At 44.3% G+C, this 27853-nt stretch overlaps 1 protein-coding gene across 5 annotated transcripts in view; it reads left to right on the forward strand.

The window, feature by feature from the left end:
- LOC139277317 (solute carrier family 45 member 4-like) overlaps positions 1–27853 on the forward strand; it is a 98425-nt gene that overhangs the window by 1845 nt on the left and 68727 nt on the right. The window contains exon 1 of one of the 5 annotated variants that reach the window (XM_070895658.1): positions 729–868. The exons of 3 other annotated variants lie outside the window; for them this stretch is intronic. The gene's annotated coding sequence lies outside the window, so the exon portion shown is untranslated. Of the gene's footprint in view, positions 1–728; positions 869–2140; positions 2298–27853 lie in introns of those variants that run through there. One more of the 5 variants, XM_070895649.1, reaches the window with a different exon arrangement.

Here is a 27853-nt window from a genome sequence, read left to right on the forward strand (position 1 = left end):
CGGGGTGGCGGCGAGGGAGGGTGTGTACCGGGTGGTGGGGGGGAGGGAGGGTGAGAGAGTACTGGGTGGGGGGGGGGAAGGAAGGGGGGGGGGGGAAGGAGGGGGGGGGGAAGTGAGGGAGGGTGAGAGAGTACCGGTGGGAGGGAGGGTGAGAGAGTACCGGTGGGAGGGAGGGTGAGAGAGTACCGGTGGGAGGGAGGGTGAGAGAGTACCGGAGGGAGGGAGGGTGAGAGAGTACCGGAGGGAGGGAGGGTGAGAGAGTACCGGAGGGAGGGAGGGTGAGAGAGTACCGGAGGTGGGGGGGGAGAGAGGGGAGAGAGAGTACCGGGGGTGGGGGGAGAGAGGGGAGAGAGAGTACCGGGGTGGGTGGGGGGGAGAAGGGAGGGTGAGAGAGTACCGGGGGGGAGGGAGGGAGGGTGAGAGGGTGTGGGTGCAGAGCGGGTACGGGAGATGCGGGGGAAGGGGATGCACCGGGGTAGAAGCTGATGTTCCATAACTGCGATACCGGTGAGGCAGGAGGGTGACAAACCCAGGAGGAGAGCAATGCTGTTATCGTGAGAGACCTGGCGTCACACCAGCCCCCCCCCCCGGGCAACCTGTAGTGAGAGCACCGCACAGCACGGGAAACTTGAATACATGTTTGTATTTTCAAAAACCAAAAACATATGCAAGCCTGGAATATATTAAATTGTTGTTGCATGTGCAATTCTGACCACTGTCTAAATGACGCATCTAGAAAAGGCGTCTGTTTGTAAACTTCTAGTTTTTTTTATTGCAAGCTTTTCTATGATCTCTTGCGCCTGTTTAATAGTGTATCTGGCAACTGCGTCCTGTTCGAGTTTACAATTGAAATTTGATCCCATACAGGGTAATGCACTCGATTATTTGACAGCTGGGCTGTAGTAAAGGCGCCGATTTGTTTTATTTAATCGATTTTTAATTATTTTGGACAATTCCTGTCTGTTTGATTATGTATGGTTTTGATTCCAGTTTGTTGTATGGGATTAATTGCAGCCTCCAGATTATGCATACTTCTGTACGTTTTTTTAAAAATCTTTCGTGATTTCCATTCACATTCCGACCCAGGCAAGTGCGTTGATTTAAGAGTTGGGGTAGGAATGAAACTCCTTTCACCCGAATCCCATAGGATTTGACAGCTATTTATTGGGTGATGTGTACGTGTGTCTTCTAAAATGGAAACGGCAAGGAGGCATGTTGGCCGTGAGTGTATATTTTAGAAACTAGAAATTGCACTAGCTTCATAAAATGCGTCGCTTTTGTAATCGTTAGGGTGTGTTTTTTTCAAATGTCTTTTTGTTGACCATATCCCTTGGCGAACCTCGCGTTTTTTGTCATCTGTGCCACATTGACGTCGACTAGGATTTGGTTAAACCATTCGGCCACAAAGGTCAGGACACGATTACATAAAAGCGCATTTATCGTTGCATGAGCGGTGCATGATCACTTGCTTTCAGTGACCAGCTTTCCTGGTTCCAAGCCTTCCTTTAAAAAGCCTGCTGATCTCACGTGAACGTGACATTACGTACTGCAGGCTGTCGATGTGAGGTTTTCTGCATTTTGGACTCTGCCGGAGGTGAGATGGGTAGCAACTATGCAAGTGAAAGATGATCGAGTCATTTTGTACTGTCTTTTAATTAAAAAGTGAACATCATTCGGGGAAAAATATTTTTGTAGTGCAGTATTGTTTTAAAGACTAATGGGCAGTGTCTATTTGGGTGCCTTAACAGATAGAATTAATCGTTTTAGCTGTAGGTACCTTCATCATAATGCTGTGTTCTCGCGGTCTTCTGCAACTGTCGGAATAGATGCATTTTCATCCTGGACTCTGCATTCTGTAAGCTTCCTAATTAAGGTAAATTGAAGAAATGCAATTAACTGAATTAATTATCATTATCAAACATTTTTTGTTAAAATGCAGCCAGTCCTTACTGTATATTTTAATTTAAAAGCAAGTGAAGGTTATATTAGAGACTAAAGTATTTTTAAAAGCTATGTGGACTCCACTTAATTAACATGTTGTGACTCGTGCGATTTTTTGGTTGCTGCCTGGATAAGGGTTGGAAGCCTCTTTTTTTTTTAAAAAAAAAGTAATTTTGGATGGTTCTGTGGACATGTAACACAATGAATATTTTGGTGTTTCCTGAAACGAGGAACTGCCTTCCAGAAAGGAGCACAAGGGTTTCTTTGTGCCGGCTGGTTCAGATTTTACCACAAAACAATATCCTGGAGCTTCTGTTTGCAAATTACCGTCTGACTTGGAACCACAGTGTCTTCCAGTGAGTAGTTGATGTATTAATAAATTATTTGCATTAAATTTAAATTGTGTTATAGGCAATTTCCATATTGCACATTTTATTCAAGCTTAAGGTAATTTTTTTTAGTAAATCCTTAAGCATTGAATGTGAATGCCCCACTATCTGTCATAGTTCAGTAGGGATGTATGTGCAGCTGACCCTTTTGGATGATCTGGAAAATATGCAGTCGTGAGGGGAAGAAAAACTTCTCAAATACCTATTATTTGGAATTGTAACAAAATTTAAAATTTTGCCTATATATTGCAACCTGTTGTAGAATCTTTATGATAATTATAGATATATGTAGACAGCATGCACGTTTTACACATTCAAAAATATGTTTACAGAACCCACAGCTTTAATATTTAGAAAAAAATCAATATAATTTTTAGGGTGATGTATTTTATTCATAACAGAAGAAAACTATATATGCAGGTGATCAGTTAGCATCTGAAAGAAACAGGTTGATGTTTTGGGTGGTTCTGATTAAAGGGTCCCTCTCAAAACATTAACTTTTTGTTATGCTATGTATTCACAGCATTTTGGTTTTTTTCAGGTTTCCAATCTTCAGTTTGTGTGTAGCATTTCTAATGTTGACTTGCCTCATTTGATAACCTTCATGCCTCTCAGGTTGTCTGTTCATGCCTCACTCTAGGACTTGAGCACATAATCTACACTAACATTTCAGCACACTGCTGAGACATGCTGAATTTTTGTGCTGCTGTCTTGTGGATGTGACATTAAACCCAGACCCCCCTCCCCCCCCCCCCCCCCCCCCCCCACATCCCATTTGCCTGTTGCAGGGTTTAAAAAGGAGCTGAGAGTTCTCCAATGTATTTTCCAACATCCATCTCTCAGCAAGAGCGTAGAAGTATTTTGTATAGAAATGAGACTGATGACTGAAGTACATTGTTCATTTATTCATGTGGTCAATCATGATGCAGAGGAGGAAAGGTACTAGAACTAGCACGTGGAGTTTTAAAAGATTTATATGAAACTGAAGGAGTAAAATGAACATCCCATGGTCTTGCATCCGAAGATCTTGTTGCTGGGTTGGCCAAATAGTGCATCGTTTTGTTGGCAGAGCACATTAAGGCTTCCTGCAAAATTACTTATTAATTTGAATAAGATCTTCTGGGAATAGATACCTCTCCAGCAGAAATAGGGAAAATGGGCAAGTCAGCTTCAGGCATTTAAAATTCAAGCTTGGCATCACGACTTTCTGGTTCATCTTGACTCTTTAATCTTTTCAGCATCTGTATTGTTCATCTTGATTTCTCGTTAGTTGTTGCTCAGTTCCTAAAGGCCAATTAAAACATAATTTTTGACCTGGAACGCAAGTCTTGCCCACTGTTTTTGGGACTCGTGTTTGTTTTTAATATATTATTGCTATGAATATCTACTTTTTTTTGTTCGGAGGGTCGGCAGAACGCTACTGACGTGCAGCTTTAGGACTTGAGGTGTTGAGGTGCATAAGCTATTAGCAACATATGCCAATGTAGTTCATGCTCTGGTGGATGAATAAACAACACTTTACAACAATGATTACATTTTAAAAGTAGTTCATTGGCTACAAGATACTTTGGAATATCCTGAGATCGTGAAATGTAAATGCAAGTTTTTCTAAAGTATAAAAGAGCATTTAAGTATTTTAATCTAATGTGCAGTTTAACTGCAAAAGTTATCTGCACAGTATTCAAGCAAAGAGAATAGTGCAGCACAGGAGGAGGCTATTCAGCCCATTGATTCTGCACTGGTTCTTTTGAAGAGTAATCCAGTTATTCTCACTTTCCCCATGTCCCTGCAATTTTTTTCCTGCAAGTATTTATCTAATTCCCATTTGAAGGCTACTATTGATTCTGTATCCACCATCCACCAACCTAATCAGGCAGTGCATTCCAAATCCTAACCACTCGTTGCGTGTAAAATGTTTATCCTCATGTCTCCTCTGGTTCTTTTGCCAACCCGTGTCTCTTTATTTTATCTATCAAAACCCTTCCTAATTTTAAACACCTCTCTCAAATCTTCCCTTAGTCTTCGCAGCTCGAAGGAGAATAACCCCAGCTTCTCCAGTCTGTCTATCCATGTAACTCTATTCCTTCATCCCTGGAACCATTCTAGTAACCCCCCATGTTACATACCATCCTGTCTTGGAAATATATCACCGTTCCTTCATTGTTGCTGGGCCAAAATCCTGGAACTCCCGAACAGCACTGTGGGAGTACCTTCATCAAGGACTGCAGCGGTTTAAGAAGGCAGCTCACCACCACCTTCTCGAGGGCAATTAGGGATGGTCAATAAATGCTGACCTTGCTAGTGACGTGCACATCCCGGAACAAATATATTAAAAAGAAAATCTTTTCTGTACCCTCTACAAAGCCTTCAAGTCCTTCCTCGAGTGTGGTGCCCAGAATTGGACATAATACTCCAGTTGGCAGCGCACGAGTGTTTTATATAGGTTTAACATAACTTTCAGGCTTCTGTACTCTATGGGGGTAAAATTCAGGATCTTTGTGCCTTGCGTTAGCACCCCTGGTCCCGGACGTGGCGAAAACAGGGCCTCTGCTAAATTGGGCGGGAGGGTTTACGGCGGCACTAAATAGGTCACGCCCTGCTCGGCTGCAGCCGGCGATGATGACATCATCACCATGCGCAGTGCCCTGTTACCGCCCCAGAAGCTAAATTCGGTCTTGCAGCCTGGTGCTGACGACGACCGCTTCAGCTGTCGAGTTTGTCAAGAGTTGGTTCCAGAACTGCTAGTTAAAGGTGTCATTTTTAGAGAACATTTTGGTTGGCCATTACTGTTTGCAGCTTACTAACACAGAAGCAGACAGGCTGTTTGACAGATTTGAATGATTGTCAGTTGGAGTATTCTGGCTCTTAAATGTTCTTGTCTTTCATTTGAGGGCAGATTTGAAACTACAACATTTGCATTGTTTCATGGGGGCTGTGTTACACTCGACCTCCTCCTCTGACATCACTGAGGCAACTTAGGCAAGGAGAAAGACAGCACAAGGTGGCCAGAGGGAGGAGGCCCAACAGGGTTGTCAACAGGAGACCTTGCCCTCCCAGGGTATTCCGGCAGCAGTTCTACATAAATTTCACCTGAAGAACAGTGTGTTCGAAGGCTGCACTTCAACAGGACGTCGTCACAGAGCTCTGCCAGCTGCTGCAGCCAGACCTCAAGGCTTAGACCAGGGTGAGGACGGCTCTCTAGCAGTCAAAGTCACCATCGCGCTCAATTTCTACGCCAGCGGATCCTTCCAGTGTGCAACAGGAGATAGCTCCAATATCTCCCAGTTTGCTGTCCATTGCTTCATCTGTGAGGTCACAGATGCTCTGTACAGGAGGAGAAGGGAATACATTTCCTTCCTCATGACCAGAGAAAAGCAGCACGAGCGTGCATGTGGCTTTGTCAGGATAGCGGCCTTCCCCATGGTGCAGGACGCCATTGACTGCACCCACATCGCTTTGCGGGCACAGCATCACAATCCTGAGGTATTCCGTAACCACAAAGGTACCACTTACTGTGCAGTTGGTGTGCGATCACACACCGAATCCTCGCTCTCAGTGCCTGCTATCCTGGCAGCAGTTGTCGTGCATTCATCCTGCGCCAGACCAGTGTGCCAGCTCTCACCCAGCCACCATCAAGCTCGTGGCTGGCTACTCTGAGACCATGGCTATCCGAGTTCCACCTGGCTCATGGCGCCCCTCCACAACCCCAACACTCCTGCCCAGCCCTCCTAATGAGAGCCATGCCGCCACCAGAAACATCATTTGAGCAGACCATTGGAGTGCTCAAGCAACGGATCCGCTGCCTTGACCGTTCGGGATGAGGCCTCCAGTACTCGGCTGAGCGGGTATCCCTATTCGTTGTTACCTGCTGCATGCTGAACAACTTGGCCATCATAAGGGCGCAGCCATTGCCACCAGGCATAGCTCCACCACCTCGGGAGGTGGAAGAGCAGGAGCAGCAACACTAGTGACTAAAGAGGCTGGCAAACAATTGCGCTTCTGCCAGGGTGGTCCGCGACTCTCATCAGACTTCAGTTCCACTGAATCCCATCCCATTTCCTGGTCCCCATCAGCGCATCAATTTATCCTTCCGTACCACAGCCCCAAAACTGAAATGAGAGATGTGACCAAAGATGAAACATTCCAATTCAAATTTATGTCATACTTTTAATGTTATAAAGAACAAATATATTTGACAATCACCCTTGTGCATTTCCTTATTCCCTCTTAATACTCTGTTTAACTATTCTACAGCTCCTCTGCAGTGTGTCCCCTGTGGCTGCAGCACCTGGAAGGCCCAGCTGTAGACTGTACCATCTCAGTCAGGCCAGGGGTGGCTGGGTGACGCCAGGCAGCGACCAGTGCAATGGTGGAGTGGCAGTGGTGGGATCAGGAATGCTGTCATCCTGAGAGGACAGCAGGTTCCTGCTCCACTGAGCTACTGCCACTCCCCCAGGGTAGCACCTCCGTATCCCCACCAACCTGATGCTGTGCCACAGTGAGATCTCCGGTGGACCCAGCCGTGATGGCAGCAGTCAGTGTGTGTGGCATCCCGCTGAGTCTGCATGAGAGCAATCTGAGACTCAATTGACCCACCAACCATTGTCTGCATTACAGCACCATGACGTGCGTTGCTTCCGCTTATGATACAATGAAAGCTGCAACATGAGGTCTGGATACTCTTGAGTTCACCATCGTCTGCAGACTGGAAATGCTGGGCTCCATGGTGTATGCAGAGCTCTGTGCAATGCTGGAGGCAGACTCCTCCATGCTCCTTACCATAGCATAAAGGCTCTTGTGCACTCTTGCTATTGCACCTATCATGTCAGAGTGCATGGTCTTCTTGTAAATGCCTCCCAATTGAGGTCCTGATCTTGAGTTCTGTGCAGCAGAACCCGTGCGTGAACTCTCCTTTCGGGTAACCCTTTCCCTTTGCTGTAGCCCACTAGGCCCCAGTGCATCATCCATTGCAGACCCCTCTGCTAACCTAACATCAAGGCTGCGTCATGCCAGTCTCTGAGGTGGTGCCTGTGGGTGAGATGCAGTGCTTGGGTCCTCCTCTTCTCCCTTGTCAGTATTATGGGGGTGGGGGGTACAGGCTGCTCATCTGCTTGCTGATTATCTGAAAGCATAAATGGCACAAGACTCTCATTTAAGGTGAAGGCAGGAATGGAGCAAGGAAGGCAGAAACTATTAGGAGCTGGAAAGTGATAAAGCCTTGTGGGATGAAAAAAGGACGGGATAACTGTACCGTTGCCCCCAGCGGTGTGATATCTCCGCTGGCCACGGCGCCCACCACCTGCGGCCCAATGAACCGCAGCACTCGCTTCTCCAGGTCAGAGCTCCTGCAGTTGAGATTCAGCCCTGCCAGTCCTTTGCTGCTCCCTCCTATTATTATGTATAGGGAAAGGGTCTAGTCATGATGGTTCAGGTAACATGGTTGTGGGGCAAGCTTGTTGGACCAGCTGGTCTATTCCTGCCAATCGCTGTTGTATGTTCGTAGAACCTTTAACATAAAACACCCCAAGGCACTTCAAAGGGGGGAAATGAATACTGAACAATAAGAGTTAAGGGAGGTGACGAGCTGAGGTCAGAAGTAGGTTTTAAGGTAGTGTTTTGGAGTGTGGTGTCCAGGGCTCTTTGACTAAATATGGGTGAAATGCAGGAGAGAAGATACAAGAGGCCAAAGCCAGAAGATTCAAAAGGAGCCGAATCATTAGAGAAAAGGTAGGACCTGACTCGCACGTAGGACTGGAGGAGGTTGCAAAAATTGGAAAGATTGTAGAGGAAACGATAGATGAGCACAATTTGGGGTGGTGAGGAGGACATGGATCATGAATCAGTAGGCCTTATTCTAGGATAGGGTAGGATGTGGATAAGCATAGTATCAGGTCATTTGTCCCAACTAGCCTGTACTGGTGTTTATAGTCCACATGAGTCTTCTGCCAGTTCAGCTGCCTCATCTCAGTCTTTCAGCATATTCTCTCTTCTCTCATGTACTCATCTAATTTATTTCGAAAGCATCTAAGCTATTTACCTCTTTGTGGTAGTGAGTTCCATATTCTAACTACTCTTGAGTAAATGAATTTCTCCTTGCCCTGTGTTTCCCTATTGGATATAAGAACATAAGAAATAGCAGCAGGATTGGGCCATACGGCCCTTTGACCATGCTCTGCCATTCATGACTAATCTTCTACCTCGACTCTACTTTCTCGCCCTGTCCCCATAATCCCTTGATTTCATTAGTATCCAAAAAATCTATTGATCTCTGTCTTCAATATGTTCAATGACTGAGCATCCACAGCCCTCGGGTAGAGTATTCCAGAGTCGCATGAAATTTCTCCTCATCTCAGTCCTACATGGCTGACTGCTTATCCTGAGACAATGACCCTGAGTTCTAGATTCTCCAGCCAGAGGGAAACCGCCTCTCAGCATTTACTCAGCATTTACTCAGAAGGGAGGAGGAGGAGGAGAGGAGAGGAGAGGAGAAAGTCGTTCGTGCCGCTGAGCGGGGGGGGGTGGGAGGAGAAAGCGGTTTGTTGTTGTGGAGGGGAGGGGGGGGGAAGGAGACAGCGGTTTGTTGCCGCGGAGGGGAAGAAGACAGCGGTTTGTTGCCGAGGAGGGGAAGGAGACAGCGGCTTGTTGCCGTGGAGAGAGGGGAGGGAGGGGAAGGAGACAGCGGCTTGTTGTCGCGCAGGGGAGAGGAGGGAGGGGAAGGAGAGAGCCGTTTGTTGCCGCAGAGGGGAGGGAGGGGAAGGAGACAGAGAAGGGTAGCCTCAGTGCTGATGTGCTGATGGCAATGTGATTTTATTTAAAAAAATGTTCAAAAATTAAACAGCAACAAAGAACTACAAAAATGGCCGAGTGCTAATGTTTTTTTCACACTGAGCATGCGCAAACGCGCACGCGCAGCGTTGCCGGCAGGAAAAAAACTAATTTAAATAGTACCCGCCCCCTCCCACTTACAAAATTGGCGCGAGTGTAGGCTCCGCCCCCCTGGGCGCCGCGCCAAACAGACAAGGAGCTACAAAGTGCTCGAGAATAGCCCGTTTTTTATCCTCTGGAAACTTGGGCCCTTAGAGACCACATGGATGAACTACAACAATTGTACATCCCTATCTGGTGTAAAAATAAAAAAGGGAAGGTGGCTCAACCGTGGCTATCAAGGGAAATCAGGGATAGTATTAAAGCCAAGGAAATGGCATACAAATTGGCCAGAAATAGCAGCGAACCTGGGGACTAGGAGAAATTTAGAACTCAGCAGAGGAGGACAAAGGGTTTGATTTAGGGCAGAGAAAATAGAGTGAGCGGGGAAGCTTGCAGGGAACATTAAGACAGACTGCAAAAGCTTCTATAGATATGTAAAGAGAAAAAGGATAGTAAAGACAAACGTAGGTCCCCTGCAGTCAGAATCAGGGGAAGTCATAACAGGGAACAAAGAACTGGCAGACCAATTGAACAAGTACTTTGGTTCGGTATTCACTAAGGAGGACACAAACAACCTTCTGGATATAAAAAGGGTCAGGGTATAGTAAGAAGGAGGAACTGAGGGAAATCCTTATTAGTTGAGAAATTGTGTTGGGAAAATTGATGGGATTGAAGGCCGATAAATCCCCAGGGCCTGATGGTCTGCATCCTAGAGTACTTAAGGAGGTGGCCTTGGAAATAGCAGATGCATTGACAGTCATTTTCCAACATTCCATAGACTCTGGATCAGTTCCTATGGAGTGGAGGGTAGCCAATGTAACCCCACTTTTTAAAAAAAAAAAGGAGGGAGAGAGAAAACAGAATTATAGACTGGTTAGCCTGACATCGGTAGTGGGTAAAATGATGGAATCAATTATTAAGGATGTCATAGCAGCGCATTTGGAAAGAGGTGACATGATAGGTCCAAGTCAGCATGGATTTGTGAAAGGGAAATCATGCTTGACAAATCTTCTGGAATTTTTTGAGGATGTTTCTAGTAGAGTGGACAAGGGAGAACCAGTTGATGTGGTGTATTTGGACTTTCAGAAGGCTTTCGACAAGGTCCCACACAAGAGATTAATGTGGGATTGGGGGTAGTGTACTGATGTGGATTGAGAACTGGTTGTCAGACAGGAAGCAAAGAGTAGGAGTAAATGGGTACTTTTCAGAATGGCAGGCAGTGACTCGTGGGGTACTGCAAGGTTTTGTGCTGGGGCCCCAGCTGTTTATATTTTACATTAATAATTTAGACGAGAGGATTAAATGTAGTATTGCCAAATTTGCGGATGACACTAAATTGGGTGGCAGTGAGCGCTGCGAGGAGGATGCTCAGAGGCTGCAGAGTGACTTGGTTAGGTGAGTGCGCAAATGCATGGCAGATGAAGTATAATGTGGATAAATGTGAGGTTATCTTCTTTGGTGGTTAAAAACAGAGACAGACTATTATCTGAATGGTGACCGATTAGGAAAAGGGGAGGTGCAATGAGACCTGGGTGTCATGGTACATCAGTAATTGAAGGTTGGCATGCAGGTACAGCAGGCGGTTAAGAAAGCAAATGGCATGTTGGCCTTCATAGCGAGGGGATTTGAGTACAAGGGCAGGGAGGTGTTACTACAGTTGTACAGGGCCTTGGTGAGGCCACACCTGGAGTATTGTGTACAGTTTTGGTCTCCTAACTTGAGGAAGGACATTCTTGCTATTGAGGGAGTGCAGCGAAGGTTCACCAGACTGATTCCTGGGATGGCGGGACTGACCTATCAAGAAAGACTGGATCAACTGGGCTTGTATTCACTGGAGTTCAGAAGAATGAGGGGGGATCTCATAGAAACGTTTAAAATTCTGACAGGTTTAGACAGATTAGATGCAGGAAGAATGTTCCCAATGTTGGGGAAGTCCAGAACCAGGGGTCACAATTTAAGGATAAGAGGTAAGCCATTTAGGACTGAGATGAGGAGAAACTTCTTCACCCAGAGAGTGATGAACCTGTGGAATTCTCGACCACAGAAAGTTGTTGAGGCCAACTCACTAAATATATTCAAAAAGGAGTTAGATGTGGTGCTTACTACTAGGGGGATCAAGGGGTATGGCGAGAAAGCAGGAATTGGGTACTGAAGTTGCATGTTCAGCAATGAACTCATTGAATGGCGGTGCAGGCTCGAATGGCTGCCTACTGCGCTTATTTTCTATGTTTCTAAAATGTGGGATTTGAGGCTTGACCGTGAAACAGGATGGGGATTGTGCACAAACGGGTTTCAGCCAGGTCGAGTAATCCAATTGAGGGAATCTAGTGTATGAAGTTTGGATGTACATATGTGGCACTTGTAGCAACTGTGGACTGTGAATTTTAGAGGGATGACATTTGAGACGAGCAGTGAAAGACTTGTGTGGAGTATGAAACTTAGCTTTCATTGGGGGCCTCTAACGCCTGTGGTCTCGTTATGCATTTTTTTGAAAGTTTAAATTTGCATTGGCATGTAGTTCTTGTGATCAGCATATGAATGGGCACCCAGATCGTGGAATAGTTTAAGAAACAATTGGGAATGATATTTGGGAGGTGGGGGAGAGGGGGCTATAGAGTTTTTGTGACTGGGTAAACTAATGAGCTTTCCTCATCCATATTTATCTCGTAATGCTTGGTTCCAAAAAAGTGAGTGCAGTTGAATAGATGAAAATCTGAGATTCAGATAACATGCTCAAGTAGTTTATACGTGCACTTTCACATTGATCGTGTTCCATCAGCAGCATCCTATTCTTGCATTTTAAGGATGACTGGCAGGTATTAAAAAAAAAAAGCACAAGGGACTGTTTCTTCTTGGTCCTCTTAACGGGAACAGGTGGCATGCTGATTCAGTAAAGTTGGAGAGCAATGCTTGTCAATCATTGTTACTCGAGCAGAGATCCGTCACGCAGTTTCCCAGCATCAGTGTGCAAGGCAATAGCCTTCATGGGTGATCATCTTCATTGTCACCTCAAATCATTTCTGATCATTGCCAGTGATGGCCAGAAACTGCCAAATGGTATACAACTCTCCAAGCACAATCAAGATTTGGAAGACAAAATGTACAATTGTGCACCTAGTGTCCATCCTTGAAGGAATATCAAACTAACTGGCGTCTGAAATTTCAAGTGACTCCCCTCATGTTGTGGAAGAGTTGCTGGGATTTCCTCAATTTTGAATATCTGACCCCTGCAAATTTTCTAAAGGGAACTGCCAGTTAAGTACAAACAGACACATCTCTCTCTCTCTCTCTCTCTCTCTCTCCATTTCTGGGTTTAGTTGGCTGCTTAGCTCTGTGCATTATAACGGTTTGACAGGGCAAGTCAACACGATTTAAAAAAAATTCAGTCATTTGGAATTTTTTTTGCCAAATAGTTTTGCATTGTCCTTTCCTCTCGTGCTCTGGACAAGATACAATTCTCCACTTCATTTTCTTTACAGTGCAAGATGTTGGAAATGTTGAGTGAGTCTGTTTGTATTGGGAGGTGGAGCATTGCAGCGAGGAAGATAGAGAATAGGGTTGGCACGATGACTCGGCTCTGCTTGACCTCGGTTCGGACGTTAATTGGGTCTGTGGTGGATCCGTTGGTCAGGATCACTGCTTGCATGTCATCGTGGAGCAGGCGGAGGATGGCGACTAACTATTGGGGGCAGCCGAAACGGAGGAGGACGCTCCATTTCCTCGCAGTTGAGTGTCAAAGGCCTTTAAGGTCAAAGAAGGCTATGTACATGAGTTAGTGCTGTTCCCTTCATTTCTCTTGCAATTGTTGCGCCTTGTAGAGAACACAGTGATGGCGGGGATTTTGTCTTCTCTCTCCAGGACTGTGACCAGGGTCAGGGCCAAAGGGCCCATGTACTACCCACATCTGCCGAGGATATGCCCAAAAATACAATTTTTGAGGAAAATCCTCTGGTACCGCTGATGTGCTGCCCAGGTCCTGCCCGGCGGGAGTTTAATCAGGGAAGTACCACCGGCGTAACTTCCTGCTGCCCACCAATGCTGGAGTCTGAAAAAAAATCTCGATTTTGGTGGCTCCGATCCTCTAAGATCCTGCTCCCGACCGCCAGAATGACCGCTGGGAAAAAGGTGGTCTGAGCTGGCTGCAAATCAGGCAGGAGGGACAATCGTGCAGAGTGGTCCATTGCTGCACATCCTGGCTCACGTACATATGCTGGACCTGTATAACAACCTCAGGATGAGTTCACAGATGGAAATTACACTGCTCAGAAACGTTGCACATGGAAATGAAAAGTGCTCTGTTGAAGGGCAGGTGTGGGATAGGAAGCGGAAATGAGGGGCGAAAGACAATAACGGCACCATGGAGATGTTCTGTAAGGGTTTTGAAACCATTGCAAACCGAACAGTTAGACAATGTGAGTGTGCAGATGGTATGCGGTAATGTTTTTAAAAAAAAAAGGCAACAATTAAATCCTGTGAGGTTCCCTTCGGTGGCAGGATGTGATCCTGAGAACATGAGCTCAAGTACAGAAGACGGAAAACTATCTATAATGGACTGCGATGTGACTGAACAGCATGTCATGTTGGATGTGGCTTGGCGATGTTGCACCTAATGAGAATGAGTACTCAAATGTCAGCCTTAATGTCTTCCCTCCAAATTCTGCAACTATCTGATTCAATGGCAGCCTTCCTGCATTGGTGACCCTTACTTGTCGTTGCTAAATTGCCTGACGTCAGGACCTATTATAGAGTCTCATAAGTGCACGACCAGATATTGCTCAGAGACCAGTACACTTGATGGAGATTTGTCTCTTTCTCAGCATGTACTCCAGGATATATAAAAGTGAAACACTGAACAAGAGTTGGTTTTTAAAAAAAAAGTGTCTCGATTTGTACAGCATTCCAAAGTGACAGAACATGCAAACACATGAAGCCAAATCTTTTACATTGTCACTTCAATGGCTTTTGAAATAATCAAAAGGAACCATGTGGAACAAGACCAACAACATTAACAAGATTTAACATCACCAGCACCAACACCCAACCCTCTACCCACTACCACTCTTTCTTCTCTTTCTCTCTCTCTCTTTTCCCGCCCCCCCCCCCCCCCCCCTGGTGTGAGGCCCATTGTCCTCTTCATGGCTCTGCCATCACCATGGCGACTGGTACCCCTGCCCCCCTCCACCTTAGTTCCATGATGTGCAGGAGGGCAGCCAGAGTGCTACTGTCATGTTCATCATGGAGAGAGATGAAAGCTGCTGGCATCTCCGGCTCCACTGGGTGTGTCGGCGTTTGTGGGGGGGGTTCCATGACATGACCTGAAAGCATCGATTGACGCATGGCTTCTACAGAGTTGGTGTTTCGCTTCACCACACTGTTGAGCCGCAACATACTGGCAGTGTGCTGCTCTGCAAAGGTGGCGATGCTGGCAGCTATCCCAGCCATGGCCTGCAGCAGATCGCGGCCTAGGTCAACGCTCGTCCTGGACAGCTGCACCATTTCCTGTATTGCTGCTAGCTGCCCTGCATAGTCATCTGCTTGTGGAGTCATCCTGGGTGGATGGGGCATGGTGGCTTTACCGGCACCGCTTCTGCGCCTCTCTACACTTGATCCCACCTCGTCTGATTTGAAGCCCAAGAAGTCAGACCCAGAAACCAATGTCCGGAGGCTGCAGTCCTCCTCTTCCACCTCCTCGATCTCAAGTGGTACGAACACTGACCCTTCTCCCTCCTCTTCCCCCTTTGGGTGGGGGGTGGGGCGGTGTGGTGGTGGGCTCCTGGTGATGTCGAGGTGGAAGGTGTTGGTGTTAGACTCTGCGTGCCAGAGGTGGATGGGGTGCATCGATTGATGGTGTCAGATTGATCATCTGCAAGTGCAGGACAACATTTAAGTGTTTAGCTGGGGGATGGGGTTGGTCATGCTGACATGAGAACTCTCATTTCACATTCTTCAAGGGCTACTATCGACACATCACCACACAATGAATGGCCAACTGACTGCATTTAAAAGCATTTGACATCACATGAACTTCCATGAAATGAGCATCTCACAGACCGGTTAGTTGTTTAATCTTGCTATCCTCTAGCATGGGATCGGCACCACCATGTGTGATGGCGTGGGGGTGGTCACCCACCAACGCCAATGCATGCTGCTCTGTTAGTCACCTGACATCTGGTGGACCCCCTCCTGTGCCACTCTACTTTGATGCATTGGCTGTTTTCTTCTGCAGAAATAAAAGTTGCAGCTTTTACCTCTTGCACATGCAACACACACACACACACACACACGCCACATAACCTTTTTGAGTAGTACAGGAGTGCATCAATAAAATGTTTACTTACTCTTGTGAAGGCAACCACATCGTTCTATCTTTTCCTGCACTGGTCTCCATACTGCAGTGTTGCCCATTGAGGACACTGCCTCACAAATCGCCCGTCACGTGTGTCTCTATTCTGGTGGCACAGGCTTGCCATGACCATCCCAGGTGAGGTCTTTATAACGTTGCTCCATCTCCTGAGACCAGTGTCTCTAGCTCATCCTCAGTAAACCAGGGAGGTCTGTGCCTCACTCCATTGGACTTCTTGGCAACTTTACTTTCACTCATGACAGCTTTGCAAGATGGATGTCTGATGATGTTGCTTCTTTCTAAATTAGACCACACTACAACTAGCAGCTGCAAGTGAGTAACGAGGTTTTATGCACATGCGCAGCTGAGCCCTCATCCCCCCCCAATTGCGATAAGTGATGTCATTGACCACAAGAAACAACCACCCCCCCACCCCCCCCCCCCCCAAAAAAATCACAAAAATCTCGCATGCGGTGCATGGCCTCCGATGTTTGCTGAGTCGCGAGGCTTGCACCTACCGCCCACTGCTGCTGCTCCCACTGCCGCCGACTGAAGCGGGATTAAACTCTTGCCCGACTGGCCCCAATGGCAGCGGGCGGCAAATACTAACGTTCCGCCCGGGGACCACTGAGAAACGGGCGGCCCAACGCTCACACCAAATTTGGGGCCATTTGTGTTTTAATGACATTTTCTGTTTGCAGGGGACTTTTCCTCTTTAACCAAGTTCTTCCATTTTCTCTCTTTTTGCTGTTTGTAGGTGACTCCTAGGTTTTTTCACCTTCAACTATGCCTTTTTATTGAAAACGTAATTTTTTCTTGGAACAATGCAGATAATAGGGTGATAAGATAGAAGTAATTAAAATTTATGAAAGGATAGGACAGTGTAGATAGAAAACAGTTGTTCGGGGGCCAAGAATGAGGAGCCATAGATACAAGACTAAACGCAAGAGATTTCAAACAAAGAGCAAGATAAACCAATGTGAGGGTGTGGAATTCACTTCCAGGATTAAAGGTTGAAATTGAAACTCGCATTCAAGATTAGATTGAATAGGTGCATGATAGAAAAGGAATGTCAACAGGTGGCTAAATGGGATTAGGACTATTTGCTTCAGAGGAGGGTGACCCCAATAGACTGGTTTGGCCAACTAGTGTGTTTGCATGTTGTAATTTCTATGTTTTTGATAATTCTGAACTTCTGTCTTAAGTCAGTTCAAAGAGGTTATGAATTTGTTTTCACCTGTCTGTGTGTTTTGACAGTGATAATATGTAGGCCATATCCTATTTGTACCTGTGGAGCTGTTAAGTCTGCCAAGTTTAGTTCTTTTGAAGGACTTGCAGCATCTTCATTCATGGAGGAAAATTATCATGAATGGACTGCTCGCCAACCACTTTTAAGCCATTTGTGGTAGTTTTACTGCTGATGACTTGTCATACACCCAGTAACAAGCCAGAGATATCCGCCCCACACGAGCTAAACTTGCTGAGCTATTAAGGGAACAAGTGTAAAAATATTTTGACAAATATTAGAGGTTGAATTTGTACGTATGTTTTTAAATCTTACTACTACAACAAGGGAGGGAGTACTAATTGGACTCCTTTTGAGTAATGAGTCTGAGCGTCTATGCAGGTAGGTGCAGCAAAGTTAGGTTAAGTGTAAGAATCTCAAAGATGGATACTTCTTTTGGGTGGGAAAATAGCAAGGTTAGAAAAAAAGAAGGAAATTTGGCAAATAGAACTGTAGATCAGCAATAGACAATATTTAAACAAGAAATGAAAAGGGTACAAATCAAGTATATCCAGTAAGGAGAAAAGAGAGTAAATCAAAGGCTGGTATTCTATAGATGAATAGGGAGATTAGTTGAAATTTGAACTTTATAAGAAAATAAGGAAACATTTAATGCTTACAGGGGAGAAATGAAAAATATATAAAAGTTACAAATAGCAATTCTAAACAAGCATGAGAAAATTAACAAACATGAAGGGCAATAAAAAGGCTGTCTTAAGGCACATTGATGAAATAGTCAAGGTAGGAGTTGGGCAGCTTAGAAGAGATGAGAGACAAGCTTTTGTACTGGAGAATGAGATGGTGGCAGAAATATTGGATGCGGATCTTTTCCCACAGAAATGTTGGCTATTGAAATTGTATAACACTGGGAGTTATTATTCAGATATCCTAATGAATTTGTAGAAAAATCACTTGTATTTGGTAGTTCACCTTTGAGGATCTTGAGTGAAGCTACAGATGAAATGATGCAGATTGAGTGTAATTTTGCAGAATTGTATGACCACTGGTTACTGGACCACTGGTTACTGGCCCACTTGCCAGCGGAAACCGTTTCTCTCCATTTGTTCCATCAAAACCCTTCATTATTTTGAATACATCTATTGGTAACATTTTCTTTTTTTTTAAGGAGAGCAATACCAGCGCCTCCCATCTCTCCGCATACCTGAAGTTCCTGTTCGCTGGTGGTATCCTGGTAAACCACCTCTGTACCCTCTCCGAAATCTTGACATAAAGTGTGGTGGCCAGAATTGTACACTATACAGCTGAGGCCTAACCAGTGATTTGTAAAGATTTAAGATGACTGCCTTGTTTTTGTATTCAATGCCTGTACACACTCTTAATGGCCTTATTAACTTACACTGCCATCTTCAAAAATGTGTGAATATGGACTCCCATGTGCTTCTGCCCTTGCATCCCCCCCTCAAAATAATACTATGTAGATTATACTGCCTCTACATGTTCCTCCTAAAGTGCGTCACTTCACACACTTGCATTAAATTGTGACTGCCCATTTGGGTGGTGCAGGCTCGAAGGGCCGAATGGCCTACTCCTGCACCTATTTTCTATGTTTCACTATTTCGGGAGGACATAAACAGACTAATCTACTCTCGTGCTCACTCTTTACTACGTTGCTAAGTTTTGTATCATCTGCAACTTTAAAATTGTACTCCCAGTCCAGATCATTTTTTATATATAACAAGAAATGCAATGTCCCTAATACTGATCTGCATACTTCTCTACAGTCAGAAAAACAGCCATTCACCACTACTCTCTGCCTCCTATCCCTTGGCCAATTACATACCACCGTCCCTTTAATTCCATATGCTTCTATTTCTGAATGTCTTTTATAGAATTTGCAGCACAGAAGCAGGCCATTTGGCCAAACTGCTCCATGCAAGTGTTCATGCTCCTCCCACCCTTCTTCTAACCCTATCAGCATGACCTTTTATTCCATTCTCTCTCGTCTGTTTATCTAGTTTCTTTTTAAATGCATCAATGCTATTCGCCTCAACCACTTGTGATATCAAGTTCCACATTCTAACTGCTCCTATTTTTCCTGAATTCACTATTGAATTTATCTTGTATTTATGATCCCTAGTTTTGGTCTCTCTCCAACCCGCCTCCCCCAAGTGGAAACGTTTTCTCTCTCTACCTTATCAAACTCTTTCACTATCTTAAAGACCTCATCAGGTCGTCCATCCCTCAGAGAAAAGAGCCCCAGCCTGTATAATCTTTCCTGATGGGTATAATCTATCATTCTTTTTAGCACCTTCACCAGTGCCTCTATCCTTTCTTACAATGTGCAGAACAGAATTGTGCACAGTAAGTTTAACATAACTTCTCTGTTTTAGAAATGAACCCCAGTGCTTTATTTTTTTAATGGACTTATAACCAGTGTCGCTGTTTAGTTATTTGCATATCTGTACTGCTAGATGCCTTTGCTCTACTACCCTATTTACGCTCTTTTCTATGGACTATGTGGCCTTTTCATTCATCCTACAAAAATGAACCACCTCATACTTGTCTATAATGGAATTAATTTGCCAGTTGCACACCCATTCTGCAAGTTTATTAATGTAATCTTGTATTTTGTCGCAGTCTTCCTCAGTATTAACTATACTCCCCAATTTGGTGTCATCTGCATATTTTGAAATTTTGAGTTCTGGGGTCCAAATTGTTTATGTAAATTGAACAACAATGGTACCAGCACCGATCTTTGTGGAACACAACTTCACATTTGTACAGATCAGCAACATGAATACTGAAGTTTTAAATCTTCTTTATGGTTAGTAGTCCTCTGAACTTTCCTTTTTCATTAATTCCATGCATCTCGTATGCTCCTCTTCCACTCTAAATCATCACTGTATTGATATTACTCATCAGTCTCCTACTCACTCATAATGACCTCAAAACTGTGATGCTCGCCCTCTCCCTTTAGACTGTCCTTCCCCTGCAATATTTTAAAACTTAAGCTTGGGATCACCTGACCCAATTTACCTCGCCTTTTACTCTCTCCAACCTTGATTGTGTTCTACACTGTGACATTGCTCTGGTTCCTCAATTAAGAAAATCTTTAACAAAATATAAAAAACTCTTGGGGCATCCTCCTCCTAACCATTTGTCATGGCATTTCTTGAGATGCATTGTGATATTGTATCCTTGATTCTGGATACCTTGTAATGATTTCACACATTTGTTAAATAAGATGCATATTATGTGGTTATCAAATGTCTTTTTGAAAGTCCATATATACAACAACTATTGTACTACCTTCATCAACCCTCTGTTATTTCATCAAATAGCTTCACCAGCTTACTCGGGACACGATTTTCCCTTAGCAAATTGCTGATTCGTGTTCTGATTAGGATTAACTACTTATTTAGGATTAACTGCTACCAATGAAGTAACAAAGCTAAGAACAGCTAAAACCATAATGTTCAAATAGAACAAACCACTGAATAAGAAATAAGTGCAAGTTACATCCTCAAAAAATTCTATAAGATTTGTCGAGCATGATTTCCCTTTCATAAATCCATGTTGACTTGGATCAATCCTGTCACTGCTTTCCAAATGTGCTGTTATTTCATCTTTAATAATTGTTTCCAACATTTTCACCACTACTAATGTCAGGCTAACCAGTCTATAATTACCCGTTTTCTCTCACTCCTTTTTTTTTAAAACGTGGTGTTACATTAGCTACCCTCCAGTCCATAGGAACTGATCCCGAGTCGATAGACTATTGGAAAATGATCACCAATGCACCCACTATTTCTAGGGCCACTTAAGTACTCTGGGATGCAGACACTCGGGCCCCGGGGATTTATCGACCTTCAATCCCATCAATTTTCCCAACACAATTTCCTGCCTAATAAGGATATCCTTCAGTTCCTCCTTCTCACTAGACCCTCGGTCCTCTAATACTTCCAGAAGGTTATTTGTGTCTTCCTTCGTGAAGACAGAACCAAAGTATTTGTTCAACTGGTCTACCATTTCTTTGTTCCCCATTATAAATTCACCTGAATCTGACTGCAAAGGACCTACGTTTGTCTTCACTAATCTTTCTTTTCACACATCTATAGAAGCTTTTGCAGTCAGTTTTTAATGTTCCCGGCAAGCTTCCCCTCATACGCTATTGTCCCCCCTCCTAATTAAACCCTTTGTCCTCCTGCTGAATTCTAAATTTCTCCCAGTCCTCTGATTTGCTGCTTTTTATGGCCAATTTATGCCTCTTCCTTGGATTTAACACTATCCTTAATTTCCCTTGTTAGCCACGGTTGAGCCACCTTTCCCGTTTTATTTTTACTCCAAACAGGGATGTACAATTGTTGAAGTTCATCCATATGATCTTTAAATGTTTGCCATTGCCTATCCACCATCAACCCTTTATCATTTGCCAGTCTATTCTAGCCACTTCACATCTCATACCATTGAAGTTACCTTTCCTTAAGTTCAGGATCCTAGTCTCTGAATTAACTGTCACACTCTATCTTAATAAAATATTCTACCATATTATGGTCACTCTTCCCCAAGGGGCCTCGCACAATAAGATTGCTAATTAGTCCTTTCTCATTACACATGGGCCAGCCCTCTAGTTGGTTCCTTGACATTGGTATAGAAAACCATCCCTAACACACTCCAGGAAATCCTCCTCCACCGTATTGCTACCAGTTTGGTTTAGCCCAATCTATATATAGATTAAAGTCGCCCATGATAACTGCTGTACCTTTATTGCATGCATCCCTAATTTCTTGTTTGATGCTGTCCCCAACCTCACTACTACTGTTTAGTGGTCTGTACACAACTCCCACTAGCGTTTTCTGCCCTTTTGGTATTCCGCAGCTCCACCCATACAGATTCCACATCATCCAAGCTAATGTCCTTCCTTACTATTGCGTTAATTTCCTCTTTAACCAGCAACGCTAACCCACCTCCTTTTTCTTTCTGCCTATCCTTCCTGAATGTTGAATACCCCTAAATGTTGAGTTCCCAGCCTTGGTCACCCTGGAGCCATGTCTCCATGATGCCAATTGTATCACATTCATAATTTCTGCCTGTGCAGTTAATTCGTCCAGCTTATTACGAATACTCCTTGCAGTGAGGCACAGAGCCTTCAGGCTTGTCTTTTTAACACACTTTGCCCTTTTGGAATTTTGTTGCAATGTGGCCCTTGATTTTTCCCTTGGGTTTCTCTGCCCTCCACTTTTACTTTTCTTTTATCTTTTGCTTCTACCCCCATTCTACTTCCCTCTGTCTCCCTGCATAGGTTCCCATCCCCCTGCCATATTAGTTTAACCCCTCCCCAATAGCACTAGCAAACACTCCCCCTAGGACATTGGTTCCGGTCCTGCCCAGGTGCAGATTGTCTGGTTTGTACTGGTCCCACCTCGTACAGAACCGGTTCCAATATCCCAGGAATTTGAATCCCTCCCTTCTGCACCACTCCTCAAACCACATATTCATCTGAGCTATCCTGCGATTCCTACTCTGACTAGCACGTGGCACTGGTAGCAATCCTGAGATTACTACCTTTTTGAAGTCCTACTTTTTAATTTAACTCCTAGCTCCCTAAATTCAGCTTGTATGTCCTCATCCTATTTTTTACCTATATGTACCATGACAACTGGCTGTTCACCCTCCCCCTTCAAAATGTCCTGCAACCGCTCTGAGACATCCTTGACCCTTGCACCAGGGAGGCAACATACCATCCTGGAGTCTCGATTGCGGCCGCAGAAACGTCTGTCTATTCCCCTTACAATAAAATCCCCTACCGCTATAGCTCTCCCACTCTCTTTCCTGCCCTCCTGTGCATCAGAGCCACCCACGGTGCCATGGACTTGGCTACTGCTGCCCTGATGAGTCACCCCTCTCTTTTTTCTTTCCCCCCCCCCCCCAACAGTACCCAAAGCAGTGTATCTGTTTTGGAGGGGGATGACCGCAGGGAACCTCTGCACTACCTTCCTTCCACTGCTCTTCCTGTTGGTCATCCATTCCCTCTCTGTCTGTGTAATCTTTACCTGCGGTACGACCAACTCACTAACTCACTAAACGTGCTTTTCACGGCATCCTCAACATCGCGCATGCTCTAGAGTGAATCCACCCGCAGCTCCAGTGCCGCAATGCGGTCTGTCAGGAGCTGCAGCAGGGTACACTTCCCGCACATGTAGTCGTCAGGGACGCTTACACGTCTGAGCTCTCCTGCCATGACTTAACCTTTTAGATTAACTTAATTTGGCAACAATGATGAAGGTTACCTACTGATAAGGAAAAGAAAAACTATTCGCCAATCATTTATCCCCTTGGCTGTGATGTAACCTTTCGATTTCTTTCTACTACTTTGTTTACCTTCTGCCCCTGCAGCTGCACTGGCTGGCCTCTCTGACGCTGCCTGACTCCTCACTCATGGGCCTTTTATCGGCCTCACTAACTCTCCCCGGACTCCTGCCTCTCCGAAGGTCGTGTCTGACTGACTTGATTGAAATTTTTGAGAAGGTAACAAGGAGAGTTGATGAGGATGGTGTGTTTTGATATGTATATTGATTTTAGCAAGGCTTTTGATAAGATCCCACAAGGCAGACTAGTCACGAAAGTAAAAGCCTATGGGATCCAAGGCAAAGTGCAAGTTGGATCCAAAATTGGCTGAGGCAGGAAGCAAAGGGTAATGGTTGATGGATGATTTTGTGACTGGAGGGCTTTTTCCAGTGGGGTTTTCAGGGCTCAGTACTAGGTCCCTTGCTTTTTGAGGTATATATCAATGATTTGGACTTGAATGTAGGGGGTATGGTTAAGAAGTTTGCAGATGATACTAAAATCGGCTCTGTGGTTGATAATGAAGAAGAAAGCTGTGGACTGCAGGAAAATATCACTTAACTGGCCAGGTGGGCAGAACAGTAGAAAATGGAATTCAATCTAGAGAAGTGTGAAGTAATGCATTTGGGGAGGGCTAACAAGGCAAGGGCATAAGCATGGTAGGACACTGAAGTGCAGAGGAACAAGGGGACTTTGGAGTGCATGACCACAGATCCCTGAAGGTAACAGGCTAGGTAGATCAGGTGGTTAAGAAGGCATACGGAATGCTTGCCTTTATTAGCCGAGGCATAGAATACAAGAGCAGGGTTAGGGTATGCTTGAACTGTATAATACACTAGTTAGGCCACAGCTCAAGTACTGCGTGCAGTTCTGGTCACCACATTACAGGAAAAATGTGATTGCACTGGAGAGGATAGAGAGGCCACATCTGGAATACTGCGTGCAGTTTGATTTCCATATTTATGAAAGGCTATACTTGCTTTGGAGGCAGTTCAGAGAAGGTTCACTAGGTTGATTCCAGGAATGAGGGGGTTGACTTATGAGGAAAGGTTGAGTAGGTTGGGCCTCTACTCATTGGAATTCAGAAGAATGAGGTATGATCTTATCGAAATGTATAAGATTATGAGGGGGCTTGACAAGGAGGATGCAGAGAGGATGTTTCCACTCATGGGAGAGACTAGAACTAGAGGGCATGATCTTAGAATAAGGGGTTGCCCATTTAAAGCTGAGATGAGAAATTTCTTCACTGAGGGTTGTAAATCTGTGGAATTTGCTGCCTCGGAGCTCTGGAAGCTGGGACATTGAATACATTTTAAGACAGAGATAGATAGTTTCTTAAACAATAAGGGGTTATGGGGAGCGGGCAGGGAAGTGGAGCTAAGTCCATGATCAGATCGGCCATGATCTTATCGAATGGCAGAGCAGGCTCGATGGGCCGTATGACCTACTCTTGCTTATGTAGAAGAGGTACAAGGATGTTGCCTGGACTGGAGAAGTTTAGCTATGAGGAAAGATTGGATAGGCTGGGTTTGTATTCTTTGGAACAGAAGAGGCTGAGGGGAAACCTCTATTAAGGTGTATAAAATAGATAGTGGATAGGAAGGACCTATTTCCCTTGGCGGAGGGCTCGACAACCAGGAGGCATAGATTTAAAGTAATTGGTAGGAGGCTTAGAGGGGATTTGAGGGGAAATTTCTTCACCGAGTAGTGGGAGTCTGGAACTTTCTGCCTGAAAGGGTAGTGGAGCCAGAAACCCTCACTACATTTAAAAAGTACTTGGATGTGCACTTGAATTGCTGTAACCTACAGGGCTACGGATCAAGAGCTGGAAAGTGGGATTAGGCTGGATAATTTTGTTGGCTGGTGTGGAAATGGCCTCCTTCCATGCTGTAAATTTCCAAGATTCTAAGACTAGGTTGTTGAGGATTGAGGGCGGCATATGGCCCACACGTCCGTTTCAACACCCCTGGTATATTTAATCCTAATGTTTACCTTTGCAACAGAGATTTTTGTGGGTTGCAAGTCCTTCAGAAGATTTGTAATAGTAGTGCTCCTGGATTTTCATGCTTATGCCAGAAGCGCAAGCTGTTGCAGCAGCACCTCAATATTGTGTAGTAATCCAAAAAGAAAGTATGGAATAATGGCAGCACATTTCTCTTGTCTGCAGACTGCTGCCACTGGCGAAGCTGTTGCCTAGCACTTTGTTTCTTGGCAGTTCATAGCAGAATTAATCACTTGTTGCACTAGGACTGCAAAACATTAATTAGTGAATGGTAAATTTGGCTTGTTTCGTTAGCCTGGAACAATTTGTTTTTACTGCTCTCTGAGCAACCACTAGGGACAGATATACAAGTCCTCTGTGGATGGTATACGAGAGTACAACTGGAGACACCTGTACACTACCTATACACTTTTTCTTCATTTTTTGTACACTAGTGGTGTAGCTTTGCGCACTGCTTTTTAAGTACTACCAACTTCCAGCACTACATAAATTTATGAAAATTGCAATTTTATTCTGAGCTTTATATTTTCACTAATTCAAATAACACTATATAGAGAATTTCCTAGAAGCATAACCTCACTGACATTTAATGAGTTTTGGTTTAATGAGTTCAATTAATAGACACCAACTGCACTTGCTTTGTTATTTATTCTCTGGCGTCACTAGTAGTTTCACTGCCTGCATGATTGGAGTATTGCCAGTGTACAGTGAAGCCAGTCTCTACAGACTTCACTTGTTTGTTCACTGTTTTCCACAAAAAACAAAGATGTACCAAAATCTTGAGCCAGCTCAATGGGGTTGCCACATAATGGGGTGTTCTGTTTCCCATCACTGACGTATTGTGCATAGATTAAAGATTTAATGTTTATAAATGGCTGAAACCTGGCAAAATTAATAATGCTGGATTAAGTTTTGAAAACCAATTTGTTTGCACAAGTTAAATAAAGCTATTATAAGCATTGGAATGGATGAATGAACAGATGCAGTTTTATCCTTTCTGGCCACATTAAAAATGACTTGCGGCAGTTCTTTAAAGCCCTGGATTGGTTTTGTTGTTTCTAAGAACCATGTGCTCAAAATATAAACTATCAATCTTCATTTTTATTGGCATGAAATTAATTTAGTCAGTGTGTCCTTTTACGTTCTGGATCTTGTAATTGTACAGACTTGGGACAAGAACTGTGGAAAATTTCTCCCGTCCTATATTTTATATCCAAGACCGAGATGGATACATTTTTGGGAATGAAGGGAATTAAGGGATATGGGAATAGGTGGAAGGTGGAGTTGAGGTAGAACATCAGCCATGATGTTGAATGGCTTATCCAGCTCCTAATTTATGTTCTACACAATATTTATTTGGGAAATTGGTCATTAACCAAGGCACATGTTTGAGAATGTGAAATATTTTAATGTTTTTCAGTACGAGAACGCAACCTCTTTAGTCTGCACTCAATATTGGAGTGTATACTATGGAAAAATTCTGTCTCAATACAAAAGCAAAAGTTGACAATTACAGGTTGCAATAATTAGAATAATGAGAGAATTGCATTTATATAGCGGTGTTCATGACCAAGTCCCAAAGTGCTTTACAGCCAACAAAATACTCTAAGTATAGTTACTATTGTGCTGTAGGAAATGTGGCAGCCAACTTGCGCACATCAAGGTCCCACAAACAGCAATGTGATAATGATCATATGATGTGATGTTGGTTGAGGGATAAATGTTGGCCAGAACACACGGGAAAAACTCCCCTGCTCCTCTTCGGATAGTGCCATGGGATCTTTTGCGCCCACCTGAGGGGGCAGACGGAGTCTTGGTTTAACATCTCATCTGTAAGAAGACACCTCCACCAGTGCAGCACTCAGTCAGTGCAGTACAGACGATCAGTCTAAATTTGTGCACGTCTCGAATGTGACTTGAAACCACAGCCATAGACTCATAGAATGATACAGCACAAAAGGAGGCCACTTGTGCCTGTGCCAGTTCTTTGAAAGCTATCCAAATAGTTCCACAGCCCTGCAATTTTTTTGTTCAAGTATTTATCCAATTTGAATCTGCTTCCACCACCTTGCAGGCAATGCATTCCAGATCGACATCACTCGCTGTGTTTATAAGAAGAAAAAAATTCTTCACGTGTCGCCCCTGGTTCTTTTGCCAATTGCCTTAAATCTTTGTTCTCTAGTTGCCTAACCCTTCTGCCACTGGAAGCTGTTTCTCCTTATTTACTCTAGCAAAACCCTTCATAGTTTTGCACACCTATCAAACTGCCATTTAATCTTCGCTGATCTAAGGAGAACAACCACAGTTTCTCTTGCGTCTTCACATAACTAATCTTTCATCCCTGGTAACCATTCCAGTAAATTTCCTCTGTACCTTAAGGCCGTGACACCCTTCCTAAAGTATGGCTGCAATACTCCAGCTGGGGCCTAACCAGTGTTTTATAAAGGTTTAGCATAACTTCTTTGCTTTTGTACACATCAACAGCAACGATTGGGAAAATAGATTAAAGTGTGGATGGTTCATGAGCAGTGGCAGACATTTAAGGAGATATTTCGTAACTCGTGACAAAAATATATCCCAATAGGAAAGAAAGACTAAGGAAAGGGATAGCCATCTGTGCCTATCTAAGGAAATAAGGGATGGTATCAAATTGAAAACAA

The sequence above is a fragment of the Pristiophorus japonicus genome, chromosome 1, assembly GCF_044704955.1.
Source record: "Pristiophorus japonicus isolate sPriJap1 chromosome 1, sPriJap1.hap1, whole genome shotgun sequence".
Taxonomy (NCBI): Eukaryota; Metazoa; Chordata; class Chondrichthyes; family Pristiophoridae; genus Pristiophorus; species Pristiophorus japonicus.